This window comes from Vigna unguiculata, chromosome 11 (genome assembly GCF_037176805.1).
Source record: "Vigna unguiculata cultivar grain cowpea cultivar isolate G323 ecotype 2 chromosome 11, ASM3717680v1, whole genome shotgun sequence".
NCBI lineage: Eukaryota > Viridiplantae > Streptophyta > Magnoliopsida > Fabales > Fabaceae > Vigna > Vigna unguiculata.
In genome coordinates, this window is record NC_140802.1 from 27,993,786 (window position 1) to 28,015,074 (window position 21,289).

Consider the following 21,289-nt stretch of genomic DNA (forward strand, 5'->3'; position numbering starts at 1 on the left):
CAGAAAATCGTCACTTTAGATAATGTAATATATGGCGGTTATGGTGGTAGTTTGCTTGAAATTGCCACATTTTTTCTTTGTGATAACCTGAATTGCGATGGTTTTCAAATCCGCTGCAAGCGTGAATTGTGGTAGTTAAAATCGCCACATTTGAAGAAAGTAACTACTAGAATTTATATTGTTTTTTGTAGTGATTTAATTCAATTTTTAAGATTGTGTGATGTAGACTAAGCTTGAATCTTCATCATTATCTTTAAAAATTAAGAAAAAACATCTCTTAATGTTGAGGTTTTGTTCAGTATCAACACCGTTACCGTCACCTATAATTTTTTGTCGGACCCCTTGTATAATAGAAGAACTACATGCTTTTACGCTACACAAAAAACCTTCAAATTCCTTGTGGGTAGTTGCAAAATACTAGATGCACATGCAACTATTCTTACTCATATTCTACGTGATGATGAGGAATATCAAATGTTGGTCGAAAATATGTTCTCCAATACTACGAACTTTTTTTCTTCTCTAAAAAACTCATTTCAAAGCTCTTATGAGAAGGTGGTCCATTGAGAACGATTATTTTTAGCAAAAAGGATGTCACCACTACATCTTTGAAAGCTAAAGATTTTGATGGATACTCAAGCAAAAATACTACAAGATGAAGGAAAGCTCAAGATAAAGATATAGAGTATTTAGGGTGTCAAGTCACTCTAGATAAAGAGGAAGCATAAGAAGAATTATCAGCAAAATCATCTCTCTTCACAAGTGAAATCATTTTTCCACGCACATAATCAATTAAGGTTAAAACATAACTAAATTATGTTTCTACAGTTTTTTCAAAAATAACAATATCTTTTGAATTGAAACTATTTTTTTAAATCTAAGTATTCTCTGACTATATCTTTTAAAATAAATCATCTTTTCTACAAAGAATAAAATTTCATTTTCGAATTTATTTGATTTTATTTAAATTAATTAAATTATGTTTCTATAGATTTTCAAAAATAAAAATATCTTTTGAATTGAAACTATTTCTTAAATCAAGTATTCTCTGACTATATCTTCTCCTAAAAATCATCTTTTCTACAAAGAATAAAAATTGATTTTCGAATTTATTTGATTTTGTTTTTGAATTAATTGAATTATCTTTTTTTAAGAAAACTCAATTAAAACTCTTTAAACAACCCAATTTGAGAATGAGAAAAAACATAACACACTACTATTGAGAAGCCTGAAAATATTGATTGAGTTTTTTCCTCTCTTATTCAAGTTGGTAACGAGAATTCACTTGTGAAAGGAGTTTACTGTTGAGCATTCTATCTTTATACTCTTACTTTCCATGAGAAAATGCTTCATTTTTTTAGTAGTAATTTTCATCGTTTGTTTTGTACAGAGGAGGTGTTTCATCACTTATGTGATTCAAGGAAGGTGTTGTCACATCTTGAAAGGGCTCAAGATAAGTGTTAATCAATCTTTAGAAATTTTCTATTGCATGTTTCACTATGTCATTGTGGTTGTAATTGAAATACTCTAAAGATAGTGAATTGGGATTGTCACTCTCACATTGAGGTGACTAGGAATTGGATGCAGGGTTGGCTATACCCAAACTAGTATATATTACTGTGTGAATTTCTTCTTTCCTTTACCTCTTTTTTACACTTCTAGTAACGCACTTAATTAATAATTAAAAAAAGGATATTTTCATAAGTATACATATCAAGACAATTTTTTTAAAAGCATCAATTCAACCCCCCTTTTGATGACATTTGTCTAACAATTATTTGTTCTCCAACTATTGTGAAGAATGTAACATCCCGACCGGATATTATGGATTTAAATAAATAAAATAAAGTAAGAAATTAAAATCTCATTAATTATAAATCTATTTCCCAAAAACGTGGGAAATTTTAAAACTTTTATTTCACCATGACAATAAGTGAAATCCAAACGAGTAAATATCCATTATAAAATTAAAGTATGATAATATAAGAGTTTACAAATGACTTAAAATCATAAAACATAAATCCATGATGAAATATCCCAAGTCTAGCCCCGTTTCGGCTCTAAGCCTCACCAGATCCACCTGCAACATCATTTGCTCACGTATACCGCGTATACGATCATCGCCACACACAAGCAGATAGGGTGAGCTAACAAAATAAACATATTTACAATACAATTAGATATATTCCACAATCACACCAAAATAATGACTCATCAAAATCGACCACACTTACCCTTTTGCAATCCTTGGCAAAATTAAAAAGTAAAGCAAAGCAAGGACATCACAAACATAACAAGAGAGACAAAAAGAGACACAAGACAAATAGACTCGAAACAGACAAATGGAAACACATCCAACACAAAAGGATTCAGAGCTGCAAGGTATCCATGAACATCATCCAAGCAATTCAAAACATGTCAAGTACTCAATTCATCTCGGGGTAAATTGAAAGCTGCATAACCTCGTAAAATATGCACTATATCACTCAAATCTCTAGGCTATTGTTTACTCTTAAAGCACCCCTAAAAATTTAACATCAAACAGAATTGGCAAGCCTATAGAACCAACAACCAAACCAAAGCACATGCAAATCAAGATCAGAATGACTTTTCAAGGTTGTAATGGGGTTGAGGACAACGTGTGGAACATATGGATAAGTGGCTAAAAAGAACAAAAGGAAATAGAGAAGCAATGGGGAAATACGTCAAAATCAAGCATGAAAGCAATTCCAAACTCCAACACTTCCATATTCAATTCTTGCACAATGTTACAAAACCCAAACCTCTTTTCTTTCTTTTCATTTTTTTCTTCATTTTTCATTTTTTTTATTTTCATTTTAGAGTAGAGAAACAACTGTTTTCAAGTCCGTTAAAATGTACAAATGAGCAATCCATGAACAAAATAGGTGTGTGTGCACAACCACACTTATTATGCGCAACCACACTTAAAGGATAACACATATTCCCAAAACAATTCCAAAGCTCCAAAATTTCCTAAGGCAGGATGAATCATGGTTTTTCAGGTTAAGGGCTTGTAATAAGCTATAGAACAATGAAAGGGTATACAGGCTCAAAAAGGGCTATCAACGGAAACAGTCCAAGGTAGGCTCATCTGCCTATAGGCTCACCAGAACAAAATTGCCTAAATCATATCCAAACTTGCATGTGAATCAGAAAAGCATCAGAAAGAGTCAAGCCAAGGCCATTGTGCAAACATTCAAGAGGCATATATCACATAAGAAAGAACAAAGAGTGGCTTAAATTCTCACACAGGGTAAAATAATTCAAAATAAAGTTGACATGCAAAGAGAAAGCAAGGATATCAGTGCACGGAACAACCAACAATGCATCCTCCAAAAGTGAAGTGAGTGTCCCAAACAGAAAACAAAAACTTAACACAAATTAACAAAATGGAAACAAACAAAAGGAAACAACAACAGACAGACTCCCCCACACTTAAACTACACATTGTCTTAACCTGACTCAGCATAGTATCAACCAATGAAACATCAGTAGATGGGCTTGGACAAGTGTAATAAAAGTAAGGAAGGAAAAATAAAACTCTTTGAATCATGATGAAACAAAAGTGGGGTCAAGCAAGGAAGTCTCCTCTACAACAGTATCCACCAAGGCAGGATTGTTGAGGAATGGCTTCAGACGATGCCCATTCACTTTAAAGCTCTTCTCGGTGGATTGGCTCTTGATCTCAACTGCACCATAAGGATAAACATTAGTCACCACAAAAGGACCAATCCAATTTGACCGCAACTTACCACCCATGAGACCAAGTTTAGAGTTTTACAATAACACTTGCTGACCAACAACAAATTCCTTCCTAGCTTTGGAGCTATCATGGAATCTCTTGGTCTTCTCTTTGTAGAACATAGAGTTATGATATGCTTCCAAACGGATCTCATCTAACTCATTCAGCTGCAACTCTCTTTACTCCCCAACTTGATCAAGTGAGAAGTTGCATGATTTGACAACCTAGTAGGCTCGGTGCTCTATTTCCACTGGTAGGTGGCATGGCTTACCAAAGACGACCAGATAGGGAGACATCCCAATAGATGCCTTGTAAGCAGTTTTATGAGCCTACAGAGCGTCTTTAAGTCTATTGCTCCAATCCTTTCGGTTGGGTTGAACAATCTTCTGCAAGATCCGCTTGAACTCTCTACTTGATATCTCGGCTTGCCCGTTAGTTTGGGGGTGATATGGTGTGGAAATCTTATGCATAACCCCGTACTTCTAAAGCAAAGCGCCCCACGGACCTATTATAGAAATGGGTGCCCTAGTCTCTAACGACAACTCTAGGAATTCCAAACCTACAGAATATGTGAGACCTGACAAAGTCTATAACAAATCGAGCATCGTTAGTCTTGGTGGCTTTAGCTTCTACCCACTTTAAGACATAATCAATAACAAGTAAGATGTAAGTAAAACCAAAAGAAACAGGGAAAGGGCCTATGAAATCTATACCCCAAACATCAAAGACCTCACAAAACAACATGGGTTATTGAGGCATCTGTTGTCTCCAAGAAATGGCTTTTCTCGCTCTCTAGCATTGCTCCTTTGTGTTGCAAATCCTCCACGCATCCTTGAAGATGGTGCGCCAGTAAATCGACAATCCAGGTGCAGATGAATGACAAAATTGAAGGACCGAGTCAATCTTGTGGTTCAGAATATATCTCCTAGTAACCTGATCACTACACATCTTTCACAAATAGGGGTCATCCCAAATATAATACCTAGCATCGCTCTTGAGTTTATCACATTGAGTTATGGATGCTAAGGGAGGAAAAACAGAAGCATCAAGATAATTCACAATGTTAGCAAACCATGGGGAAGGAAAAGAAGCAGAGAGTGTCAACAAACTTTCATCGGATCTCTCAATCCTGCTCAGGTGGTCTGCAACCAAGTTTTGTGCTTTGCTCCTATCACAGATCTCTAAATCAAATTCCTGGAGCCAGAGCATCCATCTAATCAACCGAGGCTTGGATTCTGCCTTCTTCAACAAGTACTTAAGAGCTGCATGGTTAGTAAACACAACAACAGGAGAACCAAGCTGATAAGATTTAAACTTTTAAAGCGCAAAAACACCCGCAAAAAGCTCTTTCTTTGTTGTGGTGTAGTTTGCTTGGGCAACATCCAATCTCCTGGAGGGGTAGTAGATTACCCTCGGCTGCTTATCAATCCTTTGAGCCAGAACAACCCCCAATGCATAATTGGATGCATCCCACATCAGCTCGAATGGGGTTGTCCAATTGAGCGCCTCAATGATCGAAGTGGAGGTCAGGGCCTTCTTGAGGCAACCAAAAGCCTTTTTGTATTCGTCACTGAAAATGAACTCAACATCTTTTTGCAGCAAATTGGACAGTGGAAAGCCTTCTTAGTAAAGTCCTAGATGAAGCACCTTTAAAATCATGCATGGCGAAGAAAAGAACGAACCTCTCGAGCAGAAGAGAGGTAAGGCAATTATGAAGTAATTGAAATCGTGGCAGGGTCAACTTTAATTCCCTTACTCGAAATGGTGTGCCCCAAAACTATGCCTTGTTCTACCATGAAATGCATTTTTCAAAATTAAAAACAAGGTTAGATTGGATGCACCTATTCAAACCTTTGTCGAGATTGTCTAAACATGTATCAAAAGAAGATCCATACAAAGTAAAATCGTCCATAAACACCTTTATGCATTTTTCAAGAAAATCACTGAAAATGCTAAGCATGCACTGCTAGAATGTGCCAAGGGCATTGCATAGGCCAAACGGCATCCTCCTATAGGCAAAAGAGCCAAAGAGGGCAGGTGAATGTCGTTTTCTCTTTGTCCTCAGGTGCAATATGAATTTGAAAGTAACTAGAAAAACCATCAAGAAAACAATAGTTGGACTTACCTGCCAAGTGCTCAAGCATTTGATCAATAAAAGGCAGGAAGAGGTGGTCTTTCCTGGTTTCTTGATTTAACCTTCTGTAGTAGATGCAAACTCTCTTTGTACTCTTGTTGGAATCAGCTGATGAAGGATTATCTTGTTTCCTTTTAGAGTTATGAATATGGTGAAGTTGTTTAAGAAAGCTTTTTGAAAATTCCCACTGGACATTAAGATGGCATGCTATGTAGATGTGAAGGTTCATTTCTCAAGCTCATGAAAGGAAGAAAAGAGTTGGATTCAAGCTTAAACACACACGGCAATAACAACACTAAAGAGCAAAATGAAAGAAGAAACAACAAAAATGGAAAGCATAGAAGATGAAGAATGGAAGAAGCACGTCACTCAGAGGGGGGGATCTAAGCCAACCAAGCCCTAGAGATGATTGATGGTGCCGCCACTTGCAAGCAAGATAAGACAAAGGTGAGTTCACTTCTAGGAAGGAGAGCTCACAAAAATTGGTGGTTGAATGCACAAAGTTTATAACAAAATGATCAACCCTTTTATCAAGACAAGGGGCGCCCTTTAAATAGGAGTTCACAAACATTAAATGAGTTACTTATGTTGTAGCTTGGGGGTAAGTCTAACTCATAAGCATTGTTGTTAATTCTCCTAATGACTTGAAAGGGGCCATCCCCTCTAGGGAGGAGCTTAGACTTCCTTTGAGTAGGGAATCTCTCCTTTCTCAAGTGAAGCCAAACCCAATCTCCCTATTGGAAGATGACTTCCATTCTTCCCTTCTTACCATCCTCTTGTTGTTTCTTAACTCTCCTCTCAATGGTTTCCTTGACTTGTGAATGCAAGTCTTGGATGTACTTGGCTTTGGCTTCACCATCTTGGCAAGTCCATGCCTCATGAGTGGGTAGGGGAAGGAGGTCTAAGGGAGTTAGGGGATTGAACCCATACACAACCTCAAAAGGGGAATGAGAAGTAGTGGAATGCACAACCCTATTGTAGGCAAACTCTATGCGGGGAAGAAGTTCCTCCCACTCTCTAATGTTTTGCACTATCATACATCTTAGCATTTGCCCTAGGGTTCTATTAACCACCTCGGTTTGGCCATCACTTTGGGGATGACAAGTGGTTGAGAAAAGAAGCTTGGTGCCAAGTTTACCCCACAAGGTTCTCCAAAAATGGCTTAGGAACTTGGAGTCCCTATCACTTACAATGGACCTAGGTAGGCCATGTAGTTTTACCACTTCCTTGAAGAAAAGATTTGCAATATAAGTTGCATCATCAATCTTATGGCAAGGAATGAAATGGGCCATCTTAGAGAACCTATCCACCACTACAAAAATGGAATCCCTACCTTTTTTGGTCCTTGGGAGGCCTAAGATAAAATCCATAGAAATGTCAACCCAAGGCTTGGAAGGGATAGGCAAAGGGGTGTAAAGACCATGGGGTTGGACTCTAGACTTGGTTTTCATGCATGCTATGCAACCTTTGCAATGCCTATCTACATGCTTCCTCATGTGAGGCCAATAGAAGTGTTCTTTCAAGACTTCCAAAGTCTTGTTTGGCCCAAAATGCCCCATTAATCCTTCCTCATGTGCCTCTCTAATGAGTAAGGCTCTTAAGGAACCTTGGGAAATGCAAAGTCTCTTACCTTTGAAAAGATATTGATTGAGAAGGTAAAAGTCTTTGTAAGCCCCTTGGTGGCACTCACTAAGAATGGGGGAGAAATCAACATCCTTTGGATACAATTCCTTAATATGATCAAAACTAAGAAATTTAGTTTCAAGAATGGAAAGGAGGGAATGCCTTCTTGAAAGGGCATCCGCCACAATGTTAGCCTTTCCTTGCTTATGTTTGATCACATATGGAAATTGTTCTAAGAACTCTACCCACCTAGCATGTCTCTTGTTTAACTTGCCTTGGCTTTTCAAAAATTTGAGTGACTCATGGTCACTATGTATCACGAACTCCTTTGAAAGAAGATAGTGTTTCCAAGTTTGCAAAGTTCTCACAAGGGCATAAAGCTCTTTGTCATAGGTGGAGTAGTTGATGTGACTCCCCTTGAGTTTCTCACTAAAATAAGCTATGGGGTGCTCTTCTTGGAGAAGCACGACCCCAATGCCTACATTGGATGCATCACACTCAATTTCAAAAGTTTTGGAGAAGTTAGGGAGGGCTAAGAGTGGTGCATTGATCAATTTTTGTTTTAAAGTTTCAAAAGCCTTTTCTTGATCTTTGCTCCACTTATAGGCCACACCTTTCTTGACCAATTTATTGAGAGGGGCGGCTATGGTGCTAAAGTTTGGCACAAACCTCCTATAGAAACTAGCTAACCCATGGAAAGACCTAAGCTCACTTACATTCTTTGGGGGAGGCCAATCCTTGATGGCCATCACTTTTTCTTGGTCCACATGGACCCCATGTTGATTTATTTTGAAACCTAGGAAGATCACATGATCCATCCCAAACACACATTTCTCCATGTTAGCATACAAGGATGCCTTCCTTAAGGTTTCTAACACACTCCTTAAATGATGCAAGTGGTCATCTTGAGACATACTATAAATGAGAATGTCATCAAAGTACACCATAACAAACTTCCCTAAGAACTCTCTAAGAACATGGTGCATGAGTCTCATAAATGTACTAGGTGCATTGGTCAAGCCAAAAGGCATGACTAACCACTCATATAATCCAAACTTAGTCTTGAAAGAGGTTTTCCATTCATCACCTTCTTTGATTCTAATTTGATTGTACCCACTCTTCAAGTCTATTTTGGAAAATATGGTTGCACCATGTAACTCATCAATCAAATTATCTAATCTAGGAATAAGATGCCTATACTTGATGGTTATGTTGTTGATAGCCCTACAATCTATGCACATTCTCTATGTTCCATCCTTTTTGGGGACAAGAATCACGGGCATTGCACAAGGACTCATGCTATGTTGCACCCACCCCTTTTCTAACAACTCATTCACTTGTTTTTGAATTTCCTTAGCCTCCTCGGGACTAGTCCTATAGGCTGGCCTATTAGGCAAAGATGAGCCTTGTATGAAATCAATTTGGTGTTCTATACCTCTTAGGGGTGGGAGACCCTTTGAAGGTTCTTGAAAAACATCTTTGAACTAATCTAAGACTAATGACAAGTATAAGGGACATCTAGAGTGAGGGTTTTGGAAGGAGGGGGAAGATTCACTAGGATAAGCTAGGAAGATGGGTTTTTGGGCAAGCATTACCTTCTTCACCCCTTTGAGGGTGATCATGCTCTTCTTGGACTCATTGCCATGCCCTTGCGCCTTCTTTTGTGCCTTCTTTTGCGCCTTCTCTTCTTTTCTTTTCTTTATCATTTGTAATTGGTCCTCATTGACTTCTCTTGGTGAAAGAGGTAGTAATGTGATCTTTTTGCCTTAGAAGCTAAATGTAAACTTGTTGGCATGGCCATCATGAAAAGCTTTCCTATCAAATTGCCATGGCCTTCCTAATAAAATGTGGGTTGCTTCCATGGGCACTAAGTCACATAATACCTCATCTTTGTAGTTTCCAATGGAGAAGTTAATAAGGACTTGTTTGTCCTATTTAATCTCACCTTCCTCACTAAGCCAAGAAAGCTTATAGGGCTTGGCATGAGGGATGGTTTTCAAGCCAAGCTTGTCCACAACCCTTGTGCTAGCCACATTAACACAACTTCCACTATCAATTATGAGGGAGCAAGTTTTGTTGTTGATTTGGCACCTTGAGTGAAAAATATTTTCTCTTTGATTTTCAAATTCTTTAGGCACTTGGCCTAGTATACGCCTAACCACCAACAAACCTCCTTCATTAAGTTTGATTTCATCCTCACTTGAAGATTGGGAAGAAGTGTGGGAGGAAGAACCTTTAGGGGAGGGGGGAGAAGAATGTTCACTTTCAACCTCTCCTTTAGGGTTCAAGATCATGTTCCTCTTTGTTGGGCAATTTGAAGCAATGTGACCATAGCCCAAACACTTAAAACATTTGATGGAACTAGTTCTTGAACTTTGAGAAGAGTTTGCACTTTCATGGGAGGTTCTAGACGAATTAGTCCTAGGTGGGTGGTCTTTGGAAGGTGGTTTCTCATCCTTTCTTTCTTTTCCTTTCCAAGTTCTAGAGTAGTATTCATTGTATGAAGTATTCCTCTTGGCCTCTTGTTTCTTTTTCAATTGACTTTTAACTTTTAAGGCCAAGTGTAAAATTTTGTCAAGAGTGGAATACTCATATAACTCAACTACATCTTGAACTTCTCTTCTAAGACCACTCACAAATCTAGCTACCTTTTCTTCTTCACTTTCAAATTGGAGTCCTACTTTGAGAATCATGGACTCCATCATTTTAAAATATTCATTCACACACATAGACCCTTGTTGAAGCCTTTGGAGCTTCAAAAGAGTCTCCCTCCTATAGTAGGAAGGAACAAATCTAGCGCGCATCAAAGTCTTAATGTCCATCCAAGAGGCCGTGGGTGGCTCTTGGTTAATATTGTCCATACACAATTGATGCCACCATGTCATGGTATAATCTTCAAATTCTAAAACTACTAAATCTACTTGTTCTTGATCACCAACTAAATGAATGTTGAAGATTTGGTCCACTTTTTGCTCCCACTCTATGTAGAGGTTTGGGTCATTCTTCCCCTTGAACTTTGGAATCTTGATTGGTGGAGGTTGTCTTTGTGGGAGTTGATTGCGCCTTCCACCACCATCATAGTCGTGCCTTCTTCTTCTTCCACCATGGCTAGAGTCCTCGGAAGAGGACCTCCTCCTTCTCCTCTCATCTTCCCTAAGCTCAAGTCTTTGGATGTGCTCTTGTAGGAAGATCTAACTTTTCCTCCTATCCGCCCTCAATTGGTCAAAAGTTTCTCTCCTACTCACTTCCATCTCATGTAAGATGTTGGCAAGGGTCATTTGTTCACTTTCTTAGGCCATAGGAGTCACCATGGGAGGGGAATAAGGTGAGACCGACTCCTCCTCTTCTTCTACCTCCAAGATTGGATCCATATTCATGTTCCTACACCAAATACTCACCAAAAACCGAGACAATGAAGAGGTTAGCTAACAAAAAATTCCAAACCCGAGACCAAGTGTGGTCTTCTCAAGCACCCAAGTGTTTTTTATCACACTTTCAAAGCACACAAGCAAGGCTCGTACTCAAAAACCTTTCAAACAAGTGAAAATACATTTAAAGAGATGAAAACCTTTTCAAAGCTCAAACAAGTGGCTCGGCCACAACACTTGAGGAAGACAAGGAAAAGAAAACTACTAAGACAAAACAAAGATTACCTAAAGACAAGCAAGCAAAGCTCAAAAAACAAGAAAGTTTAACTTCTAAGGAAACTTGTTTTTAAAGACAAAACTTGAACAAGACTAAAGCAACGAAAAGCACTTTCAAAGACTCTATGGAAAGCATTTAAACAAGCCAAGATTATACCTCAAATTATGCATACACCAAGAAAGATCATAACCAAGTTAAAGCATGGAACTAATTTGCCAATATCACCCAAAATCCAAGTATAAAATTTGGTAGCATAACACCTAGTAAAAATGGCCAAATGGATTCACCAAGCAACACATTAGCTCTAAACTGTTTTTGGTCATGAAAATAATTTTTCTTTTCAAAACTAGGTACTTAAGATGATGAGAAGGATATTTTAGGGTGTCTTAAACACTTAGTTCCCAAAAAAATTAGGTCAAAATCAATTTCAAGGAGCATATAACAACAAAAGGCATAGATCTCATGCAATAGCTCAAATACTTAGAAACAAGAACAAGAAAACTCAAAGAAGCATATGACAAGAGACTCAAGCATCCAAAGACATGTTATCCAACCACATTTAGGAGCAAAAGAGTCACAAAACCGAAGCCAAAATTGCCACAACATAACCTGAAAACGTTGTTTTTCGTATTCTCGGCAACTCTGACCTTTGCTCACTCATTTGATCATAACTCTCTCCACAGAATTCCAAATGCGTTAATTCTTTTTTTGTTGGAAACTAGACTCAGAGCTTTCGTTTGATATAAAGAACGTTACTTTTGGACCACTAAGCTAGCTGCAGTATGTTTTTGAAAAACACACACGTTGCTGCCAGCACTATTTTTATGTGGACCATTCAAAGATAGCTACACAAGACAAGGTTAGAACATGAAAACACCATATTCAAGGACAACCAAAGCTCTAGATACCAAATGATGAAGGATTATCTTGTTTCCTTTTAGAGTTATGAATATGGTGAAGTTGTTTAAGAAAGCTTTTTGAAAATTCCCACTGGACATTAAGATGGCATGCTATGTAGATGTGAAGGTTCATTTCTCAAGCTCATGAAAGGAAGAAGAGAGTTGGATTCAAGCTTAAACACACACGGCAATAACAACACTAAAGAGCAAAATGAAAGAAGAAACAACAAAAATGGAAAGCATAGAAGATGAAGAATGGAAGAAGCACGTCACTCAGAGGGGGGGATCTAAGCCAACCAAGCCCTAGAGATGATTAATGGTGCCGCCACTTGCAAGCAAGATAAGACAAAGGTGAGTTCACTTCTAGGAAGGAGAGCTCACAAAAATTGGTGGTTGAATGCACAAAGTTTATAACAAAATGATCAACCCTTTTATCAAGACAAGGGGCGCCCTTTAAATAGGAGTTCACAAACATTAAATGAGTTACTTATGTTGTAGCTTGGGGGTAAGTCTAACTCATAAGCATTGTTGTTAATTCTCCTAATGACTTGAAAGGGGCCATCCCCTCTAGGGAGGAGCTTAGACTTCCTTTGAGTAGGGAATCTCTCCTTTCTCAAGTGAAGCCAAACCCAATCTCCCTATTGGAAGATGACTTCCATTCTTCCCTTCTTACCATCCTCTTGTTGTTTCTTAACTCTCCTCTCAATGGTTTCCTTGACTTGTGAATGCAAGTCTTGGATGTACTTGGCTTTGGCTTCACCATCTTGGCAAGTCCATGCCTCATGAGTGGGTAGGGGAAGGAGGTCTAAGGGAGTTAGGGGATTGAACCCATACACAACCTCAAAAGGGGAATGAGAAGTAGTGGAATGCACAACCCTATTGTAGGCAAACTCTATGCGGGGAAGAAGTTCCTCCCACTCTCTAATGTTTTGCACTATCATACATCTTAGCATTTGCCCTAGGGTTCTATTAACCACCTCGGTTTGGCCATCACTTTGGGGATGACAAGTGGTGGAGAAAAGAAGCTTGGTGCCAAGTTTACCCCACAAGGTTCTCCAAAAATGGCTTAGGAACTTGGAGTCCCTATCACTTACAATGGACCTAGGTAGGCCATGTAGTTTTACCACTTCCTTGAAGAAAAGATTTGCAATATAAGTTGCATCATCAATCTTATGGCAAGGAATGAAATGGGCCATCTTAGAGAACCTATCCACCACTACAAAAATGGAATCCCTACCTTTTTTGGTCCTTGGGAGGCCTAAGATAAAATCCATAGAAATGTCAACCCAAGGCTTGGAAGGGATAGGCAAAGGGGTGTAAAGACCATGGGGTTGGACTCTAGACTTGGTTTTCATGCATGCTATGCAACCTTTGCAATGCCTATCTACATGCTTCCTCATGTGAGGCCAATAGAAGTGTTCTTTCAAGACTTCCAAAGTCTTGTTTGGCCCAAAATGCCCCATTAATCCTTCCTCACGTGCCTCTCTAATGAGTAAGGCTCTTAAGGAACCTTGGGAAATGCAAAGTCTCTTACCTTTGAAAAGATATTGATTGAGAAGGTAAAAGTCTTTGTAAGCCCCTTGGTGGCACTCACTAAGAATGGGGGAGAAATCAACATCCTTTGGATACAATTCCTTAATATGATCAAAACTAAGAAATTTAGTTTCAAGAATGGAAAGGAGGGAATGCCTTCTTGAAAGGGCATCCGCCACAATGTTAGCCTTTCCTTGCTTATGTTTGATCACATATGGAAATTGTTCTAAGAACTCTACCCACCTAGCATGTCTCTTGTTTAACTTGCCTTGGCTTTTCAAAAATTTGAGTGACTCATGGTCACTATGTATCACGAACTCCTTTGAAAGAAGATAGTGTTTCCAAGTTTGCAAAGTTCTCACAAGGGCATAAAGCTCTTTGTCATAGGTGGAGTAGTTGATGTGACTCCCCTTGAGTTTCTCACTAAAATAAGCTATGGGGTGCTCTTCTTGGAGAAGCACGACCCCAATGCCTACATTGGATGCATCACACTCAATTTCAAAAGTTTTGGAGAAGTTAGGGAGGGCTAAGAGTGGTGCATTGATCAATTTTTGTTTTAAAGTTTCAAAAGCCTTTTCTTGATCTTTGCTCCACTTATAGGCCACACCTTTCTTGACCAATTTATTGAGAGGGGCGGCTATGGTGCTAAAGTTTGGCACAAACCTCCTATAGAAACTAGCTAACCCATGGAAAGACCTAAGCTCACTTACATTCTTTGGGGGAGGCCAATCCTTGATGGCCATCACTTTTTCTTGGTCCACATGGACCCCATGTTGATTTATTTTGAAACCTAGGAAGATCACATGATCCATCCCAAACACACATTTCTCCATGTTAGCATACAAGGATGCCTTCCTTAAGGTTTCTAACACACTCCTTAAATGATGCAAGTGGTCATCTTGAGACATACTATAAATGAGAATGTCATCAAAGTACACCATAACAAACTTCCCTAAGAACTCTCTAAGAACATGGTGCATGAGTCTCATAAATGTACTAGGTGCATTGGTCAAGCCAAAAGGCATGACTAACCACTCATATAATCCAAACTTAGTCTTGAAAGAGGTTTTCCATTCATCACCTTCTTTGATTCTAATTTGATTGTACCCACTCTTCAAGTCTATTTTGGAAAATATGGTTGCACCATGTAACTCATCAATCAAATTATCTAATCTAGGAATAAGATGCCTATACTTGATGGTTATGTTGTTGATAGCCCTACAATCTATGCACATTCTCTATGTTCCATCCTTTTTGGGGACAAGAATCACAGGCATTGCACAAGGACTCATGCTATGTTGCACCCACCCCTTTTCTAACAACTCATTCACTTGTTTTTGAATTTCCTTAGCCTCCTCGGGACTAGTCCTATAGGCTGGCCTATTAGGCAAAGATGAGCCTTGTATGAAATCAATTTGGTGTTCTATACCTCTTAGGGGTGGGAGACCCTTTGAAGGTTCTTGAAAAACATCTTTGAACTAATCTAAGACTAATGACAAGTATAAGGGACATCTAGAGTGAGGGTTTTGGAAGGAGGGGGAAGATTCACTAGGATAAGCTAGGAAGATGGGTTTTTGGGCAAGCATTACCTTCTTCACCCCTTTGAGGGTGATCATGCTCTTCTTGGACTCATTGCCATGCCCTTGCGCCTTCTTTTGTGCCTTCTTTTGCGCCTTCTCTTCTTTTCTTTTCTTTATCATTTGTAATTGGTCCTCATTGACTTCTCTTGGTGAAAGAGGTAGTAATGTGATCTTTTTGCCTTAGAAGCTAAATGTAAACTTGTTGGCATGGCCATCATGAAAAGCTTTCCTATCAAATTGCCATGGCCTTCCTAATAAAATGTGGGTTGCTTCCATGGGCACTAAGTCACATAATACCTCATCTTTGTAGTTTCCAATGGAGAAGTTAATAAGGACTTGTTTGTCCTATTTAATCTCACCTTCCTCACTAAGCCAAGAAAGCTTATAGGGCTTGGCATGAGGGATGGTTTTCAAGCCAAGCTTGTCCACAACCCTTGTGCTAGCCACATTAACACAACTTCCACTATCAATTATGAGGGAGCAAGTTTTGTTGTTGATTTGGCACCTTGAGTGAAAAATATTTTCTCTTTGATTTTCAAATTCTTTAGGCACTTGGCCTAGTATACGCCTAACCACCAACAAACCTCCTTCATTAAGTTTGATTTCATCCTCACTTGAAGATTGGGAAGAAGTGTGGGAGGAAGAACCTTTAGGGGAGGGGGGAGAAGAATGTTCACTTTCAACCTCTCCTTTAGGGTTCAAGATCATGTTCCTCTTTGTTGGGCAATTTGAAGCAATGTGACCATAGCCCAAACACTTAAAACATTTGATGGAACTAGTTCTTGAACTTTGAGAAGAGTTTGCACTTTCATGGGAGGTTCTAGACGAATTAGTCCTAGGTGGGTGGTCTTTGGAAGGTGGTTTCTCATCCTTTCTTTCTTTTCCTTTCCAAGTTCTAGAGTAGTATTCATTGTATGAAGTATTCCTCTTGGCCTCTTGTTTCTTTTTCAATTGACTTTTAACTTTTAAGGCCAAGTGTAAAATTTTGTCAAGAGTGGAATACTCATATAACTCAACTACATCTTGAACTTCTCTTCTAAGACCACTCACAAATCTAGCTACCTTTTCTTCTTCACTTTCAAATTGGAGTCCTACTTTGAGAATCATGGACTCCATCATTTTAAAATATTCATTCACACACATAGACCCTTGTTGAAGCCTTTGGAGCTTCAAAAGAGTCTCCCTCCTATAGTAGGAAGGAACAAATCTAGCGCGCATCAAAGTCTTAATGTCCATCCAAGAGGCCGTGGGTGGCTCTTGGTTAATATTGTCCATACACAATTGATGCCACCATGTCATGGTATAATCTTCAAATTCTAAAACTACTAAATCTACTTGTTCTTGATCACCAACTAAATGAATGTTGAAGATTTGGTCCACTTTTTGCTCCCACTCTATGTAGAGGTTTGGGTCATTCTTCCCCTTGAACTTTGGAATCTTGATTGGTGGAGGTTGTCTTTGTGGGAGTTGATTGCGCCTTCCACCACCATCATAGTCGTGCCTTCTTCTTCTTCCACCATGGCTAGAGTCCTCGGAAGAGGACCTCCTCCTTCTCCTCTCATCTTCCCTAAGCTCAAGTCTTTGGATGTGCTCTTGTAGGAAGATCTAACTTTTCCTCCTATCCGCCCTCAATTGGTCAAAAGTTTCTCTCCTACTCACTTCCATCTCATGTAAGATGTTGGCAAGGGTCATTTGTTCACTTTCTTAGGCCATAGGAGTCACCATGGGAGGGGAATAAGGTGAGACCGACTCCTCCTCTTCTTCTACCTCCAAGATTGGATCCATATTCATGTTCCTACACCAAATACTCACCAAAAACCGAGACAATGAAGAGGTTAGCTAACAAAAAATTCCAAACCCGAGACCAAGTGTGGTCTTCTCAAGCACCCAAGTGTTTTTTATCACACTTTCAAAGCACACAAGCAAGGCTCGTACTCAAAAACCTTTCAAACAAGTGAAAATACATTTAAAGAGATGAAAACCTTTTCAAAGCTCAAACAAGTGGCTCGGCCACAACACTTGAGGAAGACAAGGAAAAGAAAACTACTAAGACAAAACAAAGATTACCTAAAGACAAGCAAGCAAAGCTCAAAAAACAAGAAAGTTTAACTTCTAAGGAAACTTGTTTTTAAAGACAAAACTTGAACAAGACTAAAGCAACGAAAAGCACTTTCAAAGACTCTATGGAAAGCATTTAAACAAGCCAAGATTATACCTCAAATTATGCATACACCAAGAAAGATCATAACCAAGTTAAAGCATGGAACTAATTTGCCAATATCACCCAAAATCCAAGTATAAAATTTGGTAGCATAACACCTAGTAAAAATGGCCAAATGGATTCACCAAGCAACACATTAGCTCTAAACTGTTTTTGGTCATGAAAATAATTTTTCTTTTCAAAACTAGGTACTTAAGATGATGAGAAGGATATTTTAGGGTGTCTTAAACACTTAGTTCCCAAAAAAATTAGGTCAAAATCAATTTCAAGGAGCATATAACAACAAAAGGCATAGATCTCATGCAATAGCTCAAATACTTAGAAACAAGAACAAGAAAACTCAAAGAAGCATATGACAAGAGACTCAAGCATCCAAAGACATGTTATCCAACCACATTTAGGAGCAAAAGAGTCACAAAACCGAAGCCAAAATTGCCACAACATAACCTGAAAACGTTGTTTTTCGTATTCTCGGCAACTCTGACCTTTGCTCACTCATTTGATCATAACTCTCTCCACAGAATTCCAAATGCGTTAATTCTTTTTTTGTTGGAAACTAGACTCAGAGCTTTCGTTTGATATAAAGAACGTTACTTTTGGACCACTAAGCTAGCTGCAGTATGTTTTTGAAAAACACACACGTTGCTGCCAGCACTATTTTTATGTGGACCATTCAAAGATAGCTACACAAGACAAGGTTAGAACATGAAAACACCATATTCAAGGACAACCAAAGCTCTAGATACCAAATGATGAAGGATTATCTTGTTTCCTTTTAGAGTTATGAATATGGTGAAGTTGTTTAAGAAAGCTTTTTGAAAATTCCCACTGGACATTAAGATGGCATGCTATGTAGATGTGAAGGTTCATTTCTCAAGCTCATGAAAGGAAGAAGAGAGTTGGATTCAAGCTTAAACACACACGGCAATAACAACACTAAAGAGCAAAATGAAAGAAGAAACAACAAAAATGGAAAGCATAGAAGATGAAGAATGGAAGAAGCACGTCACTCAGAGGGGGGGATCTAAGCCAACCAAGCCCTAGAGATGATTAATGGTGCCGCCACTTGCAAGCAAGATAAGACAAAGGTGAGTTCACTTCTAGGAAGGAGAGCTCACAAAAATTGGTGGTTGAATGCACAAAGTTTATAACAAAATGATCAACCCTTTTATCAAGACAAGGGGCGCCCTTTAAATAGGAGTTCACAAACATTAAATGAGTTACTTATGTTGTAGCTTGGGGGTAAGTCTAACTCATAAGCATTGTTGTTAATTCTCCTAATGACTTGAAAGGGGCCATCCCCTCTAGGGAGGAGCTTAGACTTCCTTTGAGTAGGGAATCTCTCCTTTCTCAAGTGAAGCCAAACCCAATCTCCCTATTGGAAGATGACTTCCATTCTTCCCTTCTTACCATCCTCTTGTTGTTTCTTAACTCTCCTCTCAATGGTTTCCTTGACTTGTGAATGCAAGTCTTGGATGTACTTGGCTTTGGCTTCACCATCTTGGCAAGTCCATGCCTCATGAGTGGGTAGGGGAAGGAGGTCTAAGGGAGTTAGGGGATTGAACCCATACACAACCTCAAAAGGGGAATGAGAAGTAGTGGAATGCACAACCCTATTGTAGGCAAACTCTATGCGGGGAAGAAGTTCCTCCCACTCTCTAATGTTTTGCACTATCATACATCTTAGCATTTGCCCTAGGGTTCTATTAACCACCTCGGTTTGGCCATCACTTTGGGGATGACAAGTGGTGGAGAAAAGAAGCTTGGTGCCAAGTTTACCCCACAAGGTTCTCCAAAAATGGCTTAGGAACTTGGAGTCCCTATCACTTACAATGGACCTAGGTAGGCCATGTAGTTTTACCACTTCCTTGAAGAAAAGATTTGCAATATAAGTTGCATCATCAATCTTATGGCAAGGAATGAAATGGGCCATCTTAGAGAACCTATCCACCACTACAAAAATGGAATCCCTACCTTTTTTGGTCCTTGGGAGGCCTAAGATAAAATCCATAGAAATGTCAACCCAAGGCTTGGAAGGGATAGGCAAAGGGGTGTAAAGACCATGGGGTTGGACTCTAGACTTGGTTTTCATGCATGCTATGCAACCTTTGCAATGCCTATCTACATGCTTCCTCATGTGAGGCCAATAGAAGTGTTCTTTCAAGACTTCCAAAGTCTTGTTTGGCCCAAAATGCCCCATTAATCCTTCCTCACGTGCCTCTCTAATGAGTAAGGCTCTTAAGGAACCTTGGGAAATGCAAAGTCTCTTACCTTTGAAAAGATATTGATTGAGAAGGTAAAAGTCTTTGTAAGCCCCTTGGTGGCACTCACTAAGAATGGGGGAGAAATCAACATCCTTTGGATACAATTCCTTAATATGATCAAAACTAAGAAATTTAGTTTCAAGAATGGAAAGGAGGGAATGCCTTCTTGAAAGGGCATCCGCCACAATGTTAGCCTTTCCTTGCTTATGTTTGATCACATATGGAAATTGTTCTAAGAACTCTACCCACCTAGCATGTCTCTTGTTTAACTTGCCTTGGCTTTTCAAAAATTTGAGTGACTCATGGTCACTATGTATCACGAACTCCTTTGAAAGAAGATAGTGTTTCCAAGTTTGCAAAGTTCTCACAAGGGCATAAAGCTCTTTGTCATAGGTGGAGTAGTTGATGTGACTCCCCTTGAGTTTCTCACTAAAATAAGCTATGGGGTGCTCTTCTTGGAGAAGCACGACCCCAATGCCTACATTGGATGCATCACACTCAATTTCAAAAGTTTTGGAGAAGTTAGGGAGGGCTAAGAGTGGTGCATTGATCAATTTTTGTTTTAAAGTTTCAAAAGCCTTTTCTTGATCTTTGCTCCACTTATAGGCCACACCTTTCTTGACCAATTTATTGAGAGGGGCGGCTATGGTGCTAAAGTTTGGCACAAACCTCCTATAGAAACTAGCTAACCCATGGAAAGACCTAAGCTCACTTACATTCTTTGGGGGAGGCCAATCCTTGATGGCCATCACTTTTTCTTGGTCCACATGGACCCCATGTTGATTTATTTTGAAACCTAGGAAGATCACATGATCCATCCCAAACACACATTTCTCCATGTTAGCATACAAGGATGCCTTCCTTAAGGTTTCTAACACACTCCTTAAATGATGCAAGTGGTCATCTTGAGACATACTATAAATGAGAATGTCATCAAAGTACACCATAACAAACTTCCCTAAGAACTCTCTAAGAACATGGTGCATGAGTCTCATAAATGTACTAGGTGCATTGGTCAAGCCAAAAGGCATGACTAACCACTCATATAATCCAAACTTAGTCTTGAAAGAGGTTTTCCATTCATCACCTTCTTTGATTCTAATTTGATTGTACCCACTCTTCAAGTCTATTTTGGAAAATATGGTTGCACCATGTAACTCATCAATCAAATTATCTAATCTAGGAATAGGATGCCTATACTTGATGGTTATGTTGTTGATAGCCCTACAATCTATGCACATTCTCTATGTTCCATCCTTTTTGGGGACAAGAATCACGGGCATTGCACAAGGACTCATGCTATGTTGCACCCACCCCTTTTCTAACAACTCATTCACTTGTTTTTGAATTTCCTTAGCCTCCTCGGGACTAGTCCTATAGGCTGGCCTATTAGGCAAAGATGAGCCTTGTATGAAATCAATTTGGTGTTCTATACCTCTTAGGGGTGGGAGACCCTTTGAAGGTTCTTGAAAAACATCTTTGAACTAATCTAAGACTAATGACAAGTATAAGGGACATCTAGAGTGAGGGTTTTGGAAGGAGGGGGAAGATTCACTAGGATAAGCTAGGAAGATGGGTTTTTGGGCAAGCATTACCTTCTTCACCCCTTTGAGGGTGATCATGCTCT

At 39.1% G+C, this 21,289-nt stretch overlaps 1 pseudogene; it reads right to left on the reverse strand.

The window, feature by feature from the left end:
• Positions 1-3,570: 3,570 nt before the first annotated feature.
• The window catches only part of LOC146881694 (uncharacterized), a 30,070-nt pseudogene continuing 12,351 nt past the window's right edge, over positions 3,571-21,289 (reverse strand).